General features: G+C 39.5%; 1 protein-coding gene across 4 annotated transcripts in view; it reads left to right on the forward strand.

Moving 5' to 3' along the window:
- The first annotated feature begins 1,139 nt into the window (after nt 1-1,139).
- Nucleotides 1,140-15,416, forward strand: part of LOC126299248 (serine-rich adhesin for platelets-like) — a 423,889-nt gene continuing 409,612 nt past the window's right edge. For 3 of the 4 annotated variants that reach the window (XM_049991044.1, XM_049991043.1, XM_049991041.1), the window contains exon 1: nt 1,171-1,222. The gene's annotated coding sequence lies outside the window, so the exon portion shown is untranslated. Of the gene's footprint in view, nt 1,223-15,416 lie in introns of all 4 variants that reach the window. The other variant, XM_049991040.1, reaches the window with a different exon arrangement.

Below are 15,416 nucleotides of genomic sequence, written 5' to 3' on the forward strand. Positions count from 1 at the left end.
CCTCTACCACTTTCGGCAAGGGCTCGAGCGAATTCGCACGAAGCTTAATGAAGGGGGCTATACTAAATGTGTCATTGACTGGAGGCACGACTGAATGAACGAACCGTTTATGTAGTTCGTGGCAAAGTTTTATGAAATGTCCGTTTCTTACTCTCCCAGACCTTTACTTATAAAAAAAAACTTTTACGCAAATAGTCAGATTCCCGGCAAAATGCGTAGAAGCACGAGTTAGATGCCGTGAAGTAATGACAGAGTAGGAACCACGGCCATGCTGCAAGACCCGAAGCGAGCGCGCAGGCTCCTACACACCCACACGTCCACATGCCGCGGAGACTCGGAGAGGGGGGTGCGTGGAGTGGGTGGAAGAGTGAGGGGGGAGAGAGAGGTAGGGCGGAGGGAGAGACTTGATCTTTTCTAAGGAGGGGAGCAGCAGGAGAGGGAAATCGGCGTAGGTGGGGAAGTTCTTGAAAAAGGGGGGAAGGGGGAGAGAGAGAGGAAGAGAGAGAGAGAGAGAGAGAGAGAGAGAGAGAGAGAGAGAGAGAGAGAGAGAGAGAGAGAGAGAGAGAGAGAGAGAGAGAGATTGGAAGTTTTGGGGGGGTGCGTTTCTGAACTAAGCTCCTCCCATCTGCAGATTCGTCCTACCATTGGTTAGTTTTTATTGTAAGGGTCTGGACACGATGTTGGAACTGAATTTAAGAAAATCAAGCGTTGCACGTTGTGGATATATTTCCATATTTCACTGTTTCCGCCAATAAGAAACTCTGATGCCTCCGTTTGCGAAATAACATATTCCATTGTCAAAGCTTAGATGATGATTAAACATATCTCCAAAGTGCCAGTGATAATCACAACTCCTGAAGTGAAAACAAAAGGGCTCCGTAAAATGCAGTTCATTATTTTTTCCCCACTTTATTTTGATGATTTCCCGCGTTAACAAAAATAAAGTTTCGTGCTACTCTATTATTTACCGTAAAAGTCAACACTGATTCCATGGAATGCTCTAGCGTACGACTGTTTCCCTGCTTCCCTCAGCGACATAAATGCTATCTTCGGAGACTCCCCTCTCCCCACCCCGTGCGCCAGCGGCGTTTAGTGAAACACCAACGCCCCGCCAGGCATCGGAATGGAACTTCTTATGTGACGTCACTCGCCCAATCGCATGCAAGAATCCGTGGAACGAGCTCGTGTAAGCCCCGTAGGACGTAGGCATGTTACATGACGGGTGAGTGTTTTGAGAACATTATTTTGTTGATCACATTTTCACAGGGAATACGGTTTGCATGGCGTCTGCACGTGTTCCGTGCCTAGCAGTATTATTTGTAGACAGAACGCGGTGGCAGCGCGGGAACCTGTGTTGCTGCCACAAGTGTTAGCGAAAGTGAATGTCACAACGTCTGAATTTTGTAAACGCCATAAAGTGTCTGTTATAGTGCATTGTTTCTAAGCGAAATCGGTTTTGCAGTTGTTTTAGAGCAACTGAAGTTTCAGCGCAGTCGCACAACCGTCGGAGAATTTTCTACGATCGCTCTCGACGCTCCTCCTCTTGGATGCGCTCGCCCCCTCTCTTGTGGTTGTCCCCTCCCAGGTGAAACATCAGTGAACTGTGGCCTATAAAACTGTACTCAGACTATCAGGGAATGGTTGAGAAAAATGACGTGTTATCTGCTTGCGAGTGTTCTATTTGTAGAACGCTACTGCCTGTGGTGACCTGCAAGACTATCGTACACACTCCATTCGTCACACTTCTTACCTCCCTGATTACGAAAAATTACAGTTGGCATCGTTGGAAATGTACGTTTCAAATTTTGATAACTTATGCCCGTGTTTTTAATTTTTTACTGAAGGAAAAAGCTTAAAAGTAATGCATAATATATATAGGTTATGTCTTGTACAATGCGTGCTTTCATACATAGGACCCTGAATAATAAATATGAAATAAATTGTGATGTACCTCGGAGCATCAAGCACAGCAAGTGGATCGTATTTAGTAATACAGAAGAAGATTTGTTGTTTTGCAGCGCAACGTTATGTTGCTGAAGGTGTGTGCGTAGGCTCTTACATAATCGGTTATGCAAATCTGTCATATTACTTGCCTTACCAATTTTTGACTTATTAAATTGCGGTGGTAAGTAAACATATTGCTGGCAGATATGCAAAGTTAGAATTTTTTTTAAAGAAGCAAAACATTTCTTGATCGGAAGTAAATAGGCCTATTTTCAGTGATGCAGCTCACGTGATATTTCTCGAGGTACCTTGCATTAATTCTCACAAACGAAATAGCGTTCTTCTAACTAAAGCATCCGCATGTGCCAAAATTTGGAGAGGTGTCGGTGTTCATTTGCAACGTTAATGAAAATTCCGGTTTCCTTAATAAAGTCGTGGAAATATTGTGTGTTCACTAACAGTGAGGGTAAATGTTTAGTTAAAATTAATTGCTTGGCACCAAGCCATTTGTTGCTAAAAATTGTGTGTGTGTGATATTATTGACAGCATACCTTAATGAATGAATGTGTAGAATACTTTTGTCATTGACGTGTCTTCAAAGAAACCTTTGTTGTGGTGCGCCCTGGGTACCAGCCATTGAATCAAAAAAGTGACAATATTGCTGCAATATTGTGATGCTCATTGGTCATAAGCTTCAAGCTTCACAGGTTATGAGATTATGTAGCTGGTGGCTTTGAAATGCTTTTTTTGCTCATAGTGTTAGTCTCTCTCTCTCTCTCTCTCTCTCTCTCTGTCTGTCTGTCTGTCTGTCTGTCTGTCTGTGTGTGGGGGGGGGGGGGGGAAGGGGGGATTTATTATGCTTGCAATTGTTATCAGTTTTCGTCATTGGTTTTGACTGCTTTGGTTTCTTTCTGTTGCCTTGTTAAAGTATTCAAATGCACTACTCCAACCCTGTCTATTTTTTTTCCTCTTAAATGGGTTGTCTAGTTTATTCTAACATTGTTTGGCTCAGATTTGCACTGTTCTATGACACTGATGTTGGTGAAAGGAGTGGTAGAGACGGACATAATTTCATAGTTTCTTACAATTTCTAAGTAGGGAAGCTTAGTTTATCATGGTAAGATAGTGGAGGGTATTTGCATAACAGGATCTCAGTATTGTGTAAAATGAGAACGGGTCAGCAATGAACATGTTCCATGTTTAGGCCTGCTTCTGTTGTTGCAGAAAGTTAAATTTTATTTTGATTTTAGTACTTTAATAAGGAAGTGAGGTTTTGTTTGTGTGTGTGTTTGTGTGTGTGTGTGTGTGTGTGTGTCAGATATCTGATGTATAGTTACCAGAAATGAAAACTGGGAACAGGAGGAAAACATCTTTATATTTACCAACCTGCACACTCTTTGAAATTTAATTATATAATGTTCTAAGCTGTTGAATAACAGTAGATGAATTGGTATTATTCAGGTACTTGTTAGTTTTTGTTTAAAGTGGGATGTATAGCAATCACTGTGCCTGTACTGCTTTATGCTTTTTTAATTGCTGATCTGCATAAGAAATATAAATTTTAGAAAAATGTTACTGCTTAATTATTGTTTTACCATTGGCAACATAGTTGACAGAGTTTACAAGGGATTTCTTTGGTATTTCTCTGTTGGAATTCACTTTAAAACTTTTAGCTACACTGATGATGGCTTGACACAAAGTAAAATGTATGGGGAGAGGGGGGGGGGGGGTGTCATTACTTGAATAATTTAGCAATTACATAAGGCTGTTTTCCTAACAATATCATTATCAGTAGCAGTTCCAGATGATTGCTACATATATGAAGGCTTATTTCAATGTTCGCATTTGCCTGCAAAATTGAGTAAAATAAAATTAAAAAAAAACTTTGAGGTGACTACAACAAAAATAAAAATAACAGTGTGTGTGTGCAACAACAGGAAATTATTGTTCATTGTCAATAACACAGTAATGAAAACCCACATATTTCGATTAATTTAAAGTGATGATACAGCTTGCCATGTATTGCTTAGACAGACAGTGGACACCATAAATCACTTTTGAAATGCCGGAAAAATAAGAAAATTTTGTGTTGTTATTTATTTATCTGCTATAAATAACTATAACACTGTTCAAAGTTAGCATGTTTTAGGAATGCATTCTCATGGATGGGGTATCTCCTACAGCTGCTGAGAAGGCTATGTAAAACACTGATATTAAAAGTGTCTACCACTCCATTGTATAGGCTTGTTGTTTATTATTATTATTCTTATTATTTTGAAATTTCAGTATTTCGCATTCCATAGAGACTAGTTCAGAGGAAAACATTTCTGTTGTGATCTGAAATTAAATTTCTTCTCATTTTATCTATCACATCATATAGGCTTTATATAATACTGGTAGTTGAGTAAAATATTGTTGAAGGTGCAACTTAAGGGAAAAATCTGTAAGCTTTCTGACTGACAAAATGTTACTGGAGCTGTGCTTCGACTGAGACGAATTTTTGTAATCTTGGCTCCTCTCAGTTGGAGTGGGCTGATTATAGTCAAGCTGAAAGTCTAGTGTAAGAGATTTACTTATGCAAACTGCACCATTGTGTTATGCACTGATTTCTTAATATATGTAAATTGAGGGAATTGTTGGACAACTTCCCTCTAAATCATATGATACTAATAATTTTTAGAGTTGATGGGAGGAAAAGGCTTTAAAAAAATGTATAAAAATATTAAGACTGGGGGCATCTAATTGAGTGGTTATGGAGAAAACTTGCAGACTGAATTTCTTTTTGAACTGGTGTTTTAGACTGAAAGTTGTTTATACTGTATTGGATTCTGAAGAGGATTATGTGCTTTATAGCCCATAAAATTTAGGCAATCAAATTATTAACATCATAGCATTAGTGACGCTTAGCCCAGATTCCCCGTTTTGAGGATGCAATATGTGCTACTGCTTCTGTACTATTCAGTGTAGGCTCTGGTTGGTAATTGTTTCATCAAGTATCTGCTGCAGCTAGATCTTTTGCATTTAAGTTTTGTATCATATTAACATTGACACAGCAGGGCCTTGTATGGTAATAGCTTCTATGAATCGTTGTGTGTTACAGTATAGAACATAAGGTTTCGAGTAATAAAATTTTTAGTTATAATAGCAGCAGTTTTTTTTTTTTTTTTCCAACTTAGCAGCCTGATTGCACGGGTTCCTAATGATTTGTAGGTCCCCCCACTCCACCGCCAGTTGTACTGTTCTGAGAGAGATGCTGCAAGGTCTTTGAGAATTACCACAGAATTGATGTAACTAATTTGACCCCACCCCTTGCATCTTTCATCATGGAGTTGATGTAAACATTAGACTTAACTACCAGTCAGTTTGTTCCCACAACCAGATTTTTTGCTTTCATATTCGTTGGCTGAACCACATATTAAACAGATTTTCACTTCTCCAATATACCCTAACCTAGACCTCGGGCTGCACTAAAAGTCAGTCTGTTAACACAACAGATATTCTTGGGGGTGTCCGGTATTTAACTTCACCCAGTTCTATAAAGGTTCTGTTCTACAAAGGTACTACTAATTAAAAAAAAGCACTTTGCCACCAAAAACAACACATAGTCTAAGTTGAATAAATCAGAGGTGAACAGTAGCATGTAATCAAATATAAGAGATTATCAACTTCAAGAATGCAGAACAGAAAACGACCAAAGTGCGTTACCAAAACGCCCTCTGTATCCTGGATCTTACTGATTGTGTGTTAAATTTTATCTCTGATATATTCAGCTAGGCCTATGTGGTGGTTTTTGTTACTGAAAGTGCTGCTTGCTTGCATGAATAAAACCTTCGCATGACTTAAAAACATAACGGAACATACTGTTGTGTATAAAAAGCGCCATGTGTACCCTCGTTCAGTGAGATGTAAAAATGTGTTCGCACGTTGATCACACAGTTGGTTAATAATCCTGATGCCCTGGCAAACTCAAGCTCTTACTACGTTGTCAAATATTCCTGCCGATATGGCGGGGGATGAGTAATCTTAAGTACTACGTATCACATCTGTTACGTAAATTGTTTTATGGTTTCGTTTATGTTTACTGTCACCATTCTTTTAAGGCTATTCATATCGTAATTCCGTATTAGATAACAATGGTAAATCGGAATGCACAACAAACCTCTTTTTCATGATAAACTGCTTCATGTCGAGTGATCTGGACGTTTAATCGTCTCGTAAAATTGACAGATTTCCTTAGTTTGTCGTTCCTTATTTTTTTTTTTTTTTTAATTTCCAATATTTGTAATAGGCTACTGATAAATTTGTTAGCGCTCTTTACGTGACTGTCAGAATACTGGAATGCGCTTTCCACCTGTGCCATATTGTTCATTGAAGTAATGTAAAACGTAAAGTTGTCAAATGTCGTTGTGAACTGAAGTCTGATTAAAATTATTTGATAGTTGACTCTTCACGCGTCGGGTCTATCTTCCTCCAGTCAGAGCGCTCAACGTCACGCCCGAACTATTCGCCGTTGCCAAATAACCACAAGTGATCATTTCGTTTCCAACTGCGTGTCTGGCTTTCTTTCTTGCTCGGATCCCGAACCCTTTGTCCGGCTATTTTAATTCGCATTTAATGAGGCATGATAACATCACAGAATACACAAACAAAACGATGTTACCGAAATACGCGTGTTTTGTACACACCACTGGCCACTGGATCTTTTCTCACAAGCCGCGATTCTGTGTCATATATTCAGTTAGCATCACAGAGTTCGACCTACACTAGGTAAGCTTTATGCGACATTGCATGAAGCCGAACTCTTCGAAGACAGCAAATGACCGTAATACAGTAAGGTGTAGTGTGGCAAACTCAGTCTGACATGCAGGAGGTCGTGCGTTCGAATCTCGTCGAATGATAAACTTTATTTTTAAATCTTCATCAAAATGACTTATTATTTTCAGTTAAAAGTAATGTTTTACTTATAATCTTTTGTCGCGGCATTTTCATCGTCGTATTGACTTTTTTATTTGCTCATGTTTTTCTTCCTATCGTTCTTTTCTCCTTTGGGATATGCCTGTGCCGCCTATAACTTGTAACGGAGGGCCAACCGGGACTGCTCATTGGTTGGTATTGCGTCATCTCGTGTAAGCAAAGCGTGAAGTTACAGTTCGCTTTTAATGCGGAAACTGAAGCTTTTGTCTTGAGTTTGCTCGTCGAAGTCAACTTTAATCGCCGTGAATAAAGCTAAGATGATTAACAGTTCTGCCGCATGTCGCTGGGCCGTTTTCTCGATACGTTGCACATAAAGAGGTTGTGGTTACGCTAGGAAACGAGTGTAAATTCGAGGTTACAAAACGCGTCGTCTGCCGCAGTTCAGTCATTGGTCGCTTAAAATCAACTGCGGTCAGAGCATCCCGCCACAGAATGAGAATCGATCATACTGCCGGGATTTAAGCTTAGGGGTAACTCGCTCGCAGTCACTGCACGCAAAAGTAGAAAAACGGCGGCTTGTTCAAAGCAAAGCTTCCAAAGTATTTTTCGGTAAAGTGATAACGACTGACCACTGCGTAGCGTTTCAGTTAGGATCGTCAAACTATTCCTTTACATAAGCCGTATTGGTGTACGCCTGTGTTGACATCTGTACGGGCATGCCTATGTATTTTTTTTTTTTTATATCCTTTCTCGCGTAATAGTCACTCCGATGCGGGATTAGGCATGGTTGTCTAGACCGACTAATATATGTAGTCGTCAACAGTGTATTTGGGATTACTTTTGGAGCATATAACGCAATAAGATTATGTGTAAAACTACTGATGTTCTCATTGTCTTCTAGTACCTCAACAAAGGAGTCCGTACTATTCAGTGTCTTGTTTGTGCGAAATAAATTTTTAAAAGTATTGACACAGAATTCTTAATCTTTATCTATTTTCGGGTGCCTCGTTGAAAATTATAAACCAAATGTAGAGCCTTATCGGGAGCTAAAATACAACCTTTCGCCGCTATGTTGCGCAAGGTAACGAGATTTTACAATATAGTTGTACTAGAACGTGTATGTACGAGGTGGTGAGCTTTTAGGTGGCCAGCTATCTGACTGATTTGCGTCGACAGTGAAAAAAATTGGAACTCTGCCCGAAATGTTTTGTGATATACCAAGTATTGATGCTGTGGTAAACAAGATGGGCAGTGGCCATCCACTTAACGAAGCACGTAAGTTGCTGTAACGAAATTAAATATGTAATTCCAGGATCTGTGATGACTGGCCACGAACAGATAACGAACATATGGGATTATACAGAAAATAAAGAAATAGTGGGTTCGGAAAACCTGCAGTAGATAACGTCGGAAACTTCACGGATGATGATGTATATAGAAAAGTTACTTCGCTATAAAATTGTAACAAAAGCCAGGAAGACCTTCACAGTATAGACACATTTTGCTAAAGAGTCAAATCCATTAAATACCTGGGAGAATTCTTACAGAGCGATTTGAAGTAGAACGACCACAGAAAACTAATTGTAGGAAATACCGACGCGAGACAGTTTCGTTGGAAGAATTCTCGAGAAGCGTAGTCCACTCACAGATCACACGTTCGACTAGTCCGCTAGTATTGTTCGTCAGTCTGTGGGCCTTACCAGGTAGAGCTGGAAACATAGAAAATTCAAACGGTAGCAGCGCGTTTCGTCACGGGTTCGTTCAGTTGACGCGAAACAGACGCGGAGAGCTCATCAAACTTAGAGACAGACACTGCAAGAGACATGTAGTTTACTGTAAGAATTTAGATATCGTACAATCCTAGAAAGGTGAACAAATATATTGCTGCTTATTCCGACACACCTCTCGAGAAGACCATTAAAGTGAAATTAGATATTCGAGCTCACACACAGGCTGTACCTGTAGTTATTTTACAGTGCACTATTCACCACTGGAACAGTTAAGTGGGGGAGCGGACAGTGGCTGTAAGAACTACGTGTGTCATGACGTTTACACTACTGACTTGAATAAACAATTAAACGCAGCGATGAAAGAGAAATGCCCACCATTCACAGTATTAAAACATTGCTGCGTAAACTGCTCAGAGGCCACCTCATACCAACTGCAGCCACAATAGTCATAATGCCGCAAATTTCATTTAAGAATTCCGATTAGACGGTGAAATGGAGAAAGATTATTCACCTTTTATACTGTTACCCGCCTAGGCTTCTTGTGATTTCATCTAGAATGCCTGTACCATAGTGCTTACCACTTCGAAAAACACACATCTAATCTAGGTGCCTTTTGATATTGTTCCAGATTAGACACCGCAGTGCGCTACCAGTCATAATGTTTGCAGAACTTAGCGGAAAGCTTCCCGATTCATTAGGGAATTAAGGAGGCGTTGTTTGGTTTTGTGCATACTGTTCCAGTTACTATATTTTCAGATTATCGTCCATCATGGGGTCTGTTGTCTAATAACTATCAATTTATCTAAATGATACTTAAAAGGAAACGTTGCATTTATTGTGACGACAAAGCTAAGTCTATGTAAAATTAGAAGTTAATTTTTCCGTAGTAAGTTTAAATGATAAGACGCAAAAAGGTGCATTAAAAACGCAGGGGAAGGCAAAACTAGACGTTTGCACGTAGTATTTTTGCATAACATCGCACAGTAAAATTACTTCCCGACCAAACTAAATTCGGTCCTAGAAGTTTTCTCGGAAAAATGTAATCTTTCAGTGTCCAGTTTTTCGAATTTCTTTTCTAGTCTGAGTTATTAAATAAGAAACCCATCTTTTACTGCTATTCCTTAGCCCCAGTTTTCTATGGGTATGACCGTACTTGATTTTGTAAGGTAATACAAAAAATGTGGGAGCTAGCCAGCTACTAGCTGCGCGGTGATTTTACCAATTTTTTAATGTAATAAATTTCCTATCGTGTGGGTTAATGTTCCTTTACAATTAATGTCGTCAGCAGAAACATGAGGCCGTCATCAACCTAGAGTTTCTGAACGTCACTGTGCTATTCGTGGATGGTGCTGGTGTTTATAAGGAAAGTCACAACGTCAGAGATTGTAGTGAAGTACGACTGGAACTGGAGAGGGATGATTTTTTCTTTGTTTTCTTATACTTTTTTTTGGGGGGGGGGGGGTGTGACACTCCGTTTATGGAGAAGAACGATTGATATATAATATACTTATGATTTGAGAGAAAATCACATAACACCCATTGCGGATTCCAGCCATTAATTGGCTGTCTTCAGATTCAACAATAGAAAAAATTATAAATTTAAAATTCTAAAATTTTTACTTGTTCTCTCTGTAATTCATGCTAACCAAAAATCAAAATACAAGCGATGTGCACCTGTCGTGGATGAACAAAACGTTGTCACACTAAATCAAAGAACACGACCAGGGAAGAAAGGAATAAACATAAAAGATACTAAAGTTATAGTGAATTAGATTTTCTGTTTTTAAACTGCAGGTGATGCACGTTTTCAGGGATGGTGGAGGAGGGCGAGGGTGTCAATTTGACGCAAGGGCCCGTCGTCCGGAAACGAGAGTCGAAAGTTGTAAGCGAAAATCGTTGATACCTCTGACACTGCAAGCTGTCTGTTTTCCATATTTTGGGAGGAAGTGGTATGGGCCAAATGAAGGAAAAGTAGTCTGGTAAATGTGGGCTCTAAAATGCAAAACTTAAGAACTATGAGCACGTTATCAGTGGAAGATAAAGTGCTCATAGCCACTAAGGTATGCACTTCAGAGCCCATGTTTACTGGACTTGGTATTTTTGTTTTGGTCCATACTGCTGCTCTCAAAATACAGAAAGCAAAGAGCTTGCAGTAGAAGAGGTTTCGGGACGATTTTGCTTATAACTGGCGACTCTTCGGTGTCTAGACCAGCGTCCCTTAGCTCAAATTGTTATATTTAACGTTCTTCATCATCCCTGAAAGTTTGGAATCATCCTCTTTATATTGAAGGCTTTGTGTCCTCAGGACACAAACTCGTTTAGATATACGGAGTATCTTTCCTATTAGTCCCCAGACGCATTTTGTTTGTGATGTTTTGGCAGATATTTGTATTTTAGTTTTTTTAATATGTGGATGGAGTCGCTCAATTGGTGATGTTTGAGCCGAAAACGTCGGCTTGTTTATAATCTCAAAATGATTTTTAATGTGACATTTTGTGTGTCCAAGTCCCGAGATAGCCTTGTGCTGTATTCAGCTTAACAGTGATATAAAACACGAACAATATGCAGTACTGGAGAGTAACGCTGCCGCAGACAGCGCGGCACAACTAATGTTGCTCAGTACCGTACTAGGAGCACTGCAGGTGCGTACCTCAGTATGCCAAGAGATTAGCAGCTCACCTGTCAACAACTGTTTCAACTGAAACAGAAGTCATACTGAAAATTCTGAATGAAGGGAATAGAAACGAAGGCATTGCAGTAAAAAAATGAAATAAGACGCAAAAAGGCCCATCAACAACGCAGGAGAAGGCAAAACTAGATGTTTGCAGGTAGTGGTTTTGTAATAACATCGCACAGTAAAATTACTTCCCTACCAAACTAAATTCGGCCCCTAGAAGTTTTCTCGGAAAAATGTAATCTTTCAGTATCCAGTTGCTCGAATTTATTTTCTAGTCTCCGAGTTATTAAAACAGAAGACCATCTTTCACTACTATTCCTTAACCCCAGTTTTCTGCGACAAATGTTTTGAACGGCCCGAAGTTTCCCTTCGGACCTATTTCTTCTGTCAGTACTCAGACTTCGTAATTCTCCAAAACAGGGGTCCCCAGACTTTTTGCCGCTATGTACCACATGGCATTTTTAGAAATTTGGATTTACCACTATAGCTTGTTCACTTTATAAGGAACCCTGGGATGCGGGAAGGGGACTGTGGGTGCGAAAGGATGAGCGACGAGGATGGTACAGGAGCAATAATTTTCGCCTTCTTGCTCAGTGGTGACAACACCAGTGTTGCCTTTGTGTCGTGCCGATCAACTGCTGTATGTGGTAGAAATCACACACACGCGCGTGAGCTTAAGGTATATCATAAATAATATAAACCATATGTGCAAGAAAGTAAGAAGTTGAACATAGAGTACAGTAAATTAAGAATAAAAAAGAATTAAATCAAACTTCAACTCTAAATCAGACTTCAGAATCAGTAATTGGACAGTAGATTCTCATGAGAGCATTTTGCTGTTTATCTTTAATCATAGCTTGAAAGTTTGATTCGATTGAACTCAACTTTAAGTCCCAAGTCGTCTTTGGCACTAACGCTGTTTCGGTATTCGTTTTTAATGTGCCCACTTTCACTCGTGTAAGTAGTAACAAACGGCACCAAACATCGAATTACTTTTTTTTCATAAGAGGAGGTTACCGTATTCAGTTTTTGTTCCTATCCAAAAATAACTGTGTTCTTTTTGAAAGCATTTTCCATTGAACTGTCGCTAGTCACGTCATTGAAAGTGTCTTGTAATTACTACTACTTGGATAAACTCCGGGAAAGTGTTTTTCGTAATTTTTTTTGAAGGAACTCTAAATGTGTAATAATGTCTTGAACTAAGTCTTCCATGGGAGCTAATTCAGTGTCTTCCAAAAATGATATAAGAGTAGGCAATGCGAAAAAGTTATTGTTCAGTACTCTCCTTTAAAATCCAATGTTTTGTTACCTTCTAAGAAAGCTGTTGTGCCTCCTTGTAGACCCGGACTCTAAAATATGAAGCCTGTCAAAGGAATCAACGAAATAGGCCGATATACATAGCCACCTATCATCAGCGAAAACTTTCTATATACATATGTAGTATACCAGTTTTTTTGCCACTGAGAAATATAAAATCCTCGGACATCAGTTTAGATATTCTGTTTATAAGCTCACCGCGAAAGAACCATCTTACTTCAGTATATAGAAGCAAACTTTTTAAACTTACCTCTCATATCTTGACGCAATAGCGCGAATATCTATGAGTTCAGGGTCGTTGCCTTGTTGTGAACAACCTCTACAGCATAAGCCAATATGAAGAGTTTCGGGGCTTCGGGCATATACTTAGAAACTAATGCTTCTCGGTGCATTGTACAGTGTGTGCTTCGACAATCAGGTGCATCTTTCTTCACTTTTGCTGCCAACCCTGTTGAGTGACCACATTGCCTTGGCCCCCTCTGTACAGATGCCAATATGTTTTTGCCAAAGAATACCTAATTCAAACAAATAAAGGTCAGTCATATAGAAAATATTTTCTGCTGTAGCATTTGACTTCAGTGGTTTGAAAATATTCTTCTTGTGTATCTTGATGATGGTCAAAACGTACGAAAACAAGCAACTGATCCATGTTTATGACATCTGTGGTATAGTATATTTGAAGAGAGAAATAAGTGCGCTCTTGCAGTTGTTACAATTGTTCTTCCATATTAAAAGACATAGCTTCAATTTACCTTATTGTTAAGTGACAGAGCTTCCTGTATTCTTTTGGCAACTTTTTCCCCAAAACTGTTTGGACCATGTCTCTAGACGCGGAAAGTAAGAAAGATTCACCAATTGTATGAGGTTTCCTTTCCTTTGCGATTCTAAAACTAGCAAGGTATGAGGCTTTTATCAACGCACTTGTCAGTATCGCTGTTTTTGAAATTTTCCGTGCATTTGTGGTCTTTTTTTTTTAAACAAAACCCAGAATTCTATTAAAGAAAAATGGTTTACCAACTAACTTACTTTGATTACTTTTTAATGAATAAGGGCTTCATGCTTTGATTTGAAAGCGTCTCAAAGCATACAACGTATGGGGGGATTATTACTGCTTTCTGTACCAACATTTACTGTAATGACAAACGGTAAGTAGCTGTTATCATACTTGCGATTAGGCGTTTGTTTTAAGTTTTTTAACTGTTGCATCATTGGAGGTAGGAGTTTCCTGGCTTAATATCGCTTCATAGCTAGCTTAAACACAATGGCGTATAAGTCACACATAAAGTTAAACTTCAGGTCACAACGATAACAACACCAACAATAATAATAAACCGTTCACTGTGTAATGACTACTGCAACGCCACACACAGATACACCGCATAAGTTGAGAGCAGTTGCAAAGCGGCACGAAAACTTTCGTCTAAACACGGACAAGATTCGATGAAAATATCACTAACGTGAAAACAAGAGTAGTTATTCCCGATCAAGGCAGTGACAAATAATAGAGGGGGTACAGGACGAACTTCCTGTGTGCTGCGTTCAGTCTGAAACAAACATTCTGCGATAAATCCATTTGATTCAACATTATACAGATGTTACTTTTACCAGTCAGTTTTCTACTGTCAAATAAAGTGACATAAGCGAATAATTTTACTTGTGAACAATCCACATGAAATGTTCTTGTGTACCACCAATGGTACGCTAAAAAAAAGGCACGTCATCCCAGTATTTTATTCGTCACAACAAGATAACTGTAACGTTGAAAGTATTAATATGGCAGTTAATATATAATTGTTTCATTGACGGATTAGCTCCGCCGTTTAAACTGACGGATATGATTGGGGTGTGGCGAGCTATGTTTCAATGACTTACACTTGTATTTTGAAGCTTAAGATTTTGAGTGAAAAATGATTGCCGCGTCACTGTTCACATGTGACACGCTGTCTTTTCTATTATTTAAAATCAAAAGGCTTCCCTATAGTTGACATATTAAATACCATTCCCATTTCTTTCACACTCACGTAGCGGTGATCCAAGCAACTGACCCGCTTCGTACTTAAATGTTAGCATCAAGTAACCTTGCATCTTTTTACTTTGTACGTTAAGGGCAACTGCATTCGTGAAATGTGACATACCATACAGGTTGCCCAACATTTCTTGAGGCAATGCCCCCTAGTACAGCTAAGAATTCGACACAATTCGGAAGTTTTCATGACACTCGGAACTGTGCTTGCCATTCTACACGAGCTGACACCAATTGTAATTTGCACTGCACTAGCAATTACGCAGTGAACTGCTTAGCTCTGAGCTGTTTCATTAATATAATTTCATTTCATAGCAACAAAGAAGTACAAGATGTGAACGTGAACAGCCGGCCGCTGTGGTAGAGCGGTTCTAGGCGCTTCAGTCGGGAACCGCGCGCCTGCTACGGTCGCAGGTTTGAATCCTGCCTCGGGCATGGATGTGTGCCTCAGATGTTAAGTCCCATAGTGCTGAGAGCCATTCGAACCATTTTGTGTGTGTGTGTGTGTGTGTGTGTGTTTGTGTGTGTGTGTGTGTGTGAATATGAACATAGCCCTAACAGGCTTGCACAAAACCTTGTTACTTCCTTGCATCATATCCATCATAGGAAGTGGTCAGATCGTAACCCGAGTTGCAAATGGCAACACTGTGGGAAATTTCCCCACATTAAACTCCATTGAACGAGCTATACTAGTATTGGCTTATGGCAGAAACACAGGTCCGTTATGCTGGATTTACGTGATTTCGCAGTATTCAACAGCTTCCAGTTTCCCTTACCAGGTTAACAGTTTCTTGTTTTCCAGTTGAATACA

This window comes from Schistocerca gregaria, chromosome X, assembly GCF_023897955.1.
Source record: "Schistocerca gregaria isolate iqSchGreg1 chromosome X, iqSchGreg1.2, whole genome shotgun sequence".
In the NCBI taxonomy this organism is placed as follows: domain Eukaryota; kingdom Metazoa; phylum Arthropoda; class Insecta; order Orthoptera; family Acrididae; genus Schistocerca; species Schistocerca gregaria.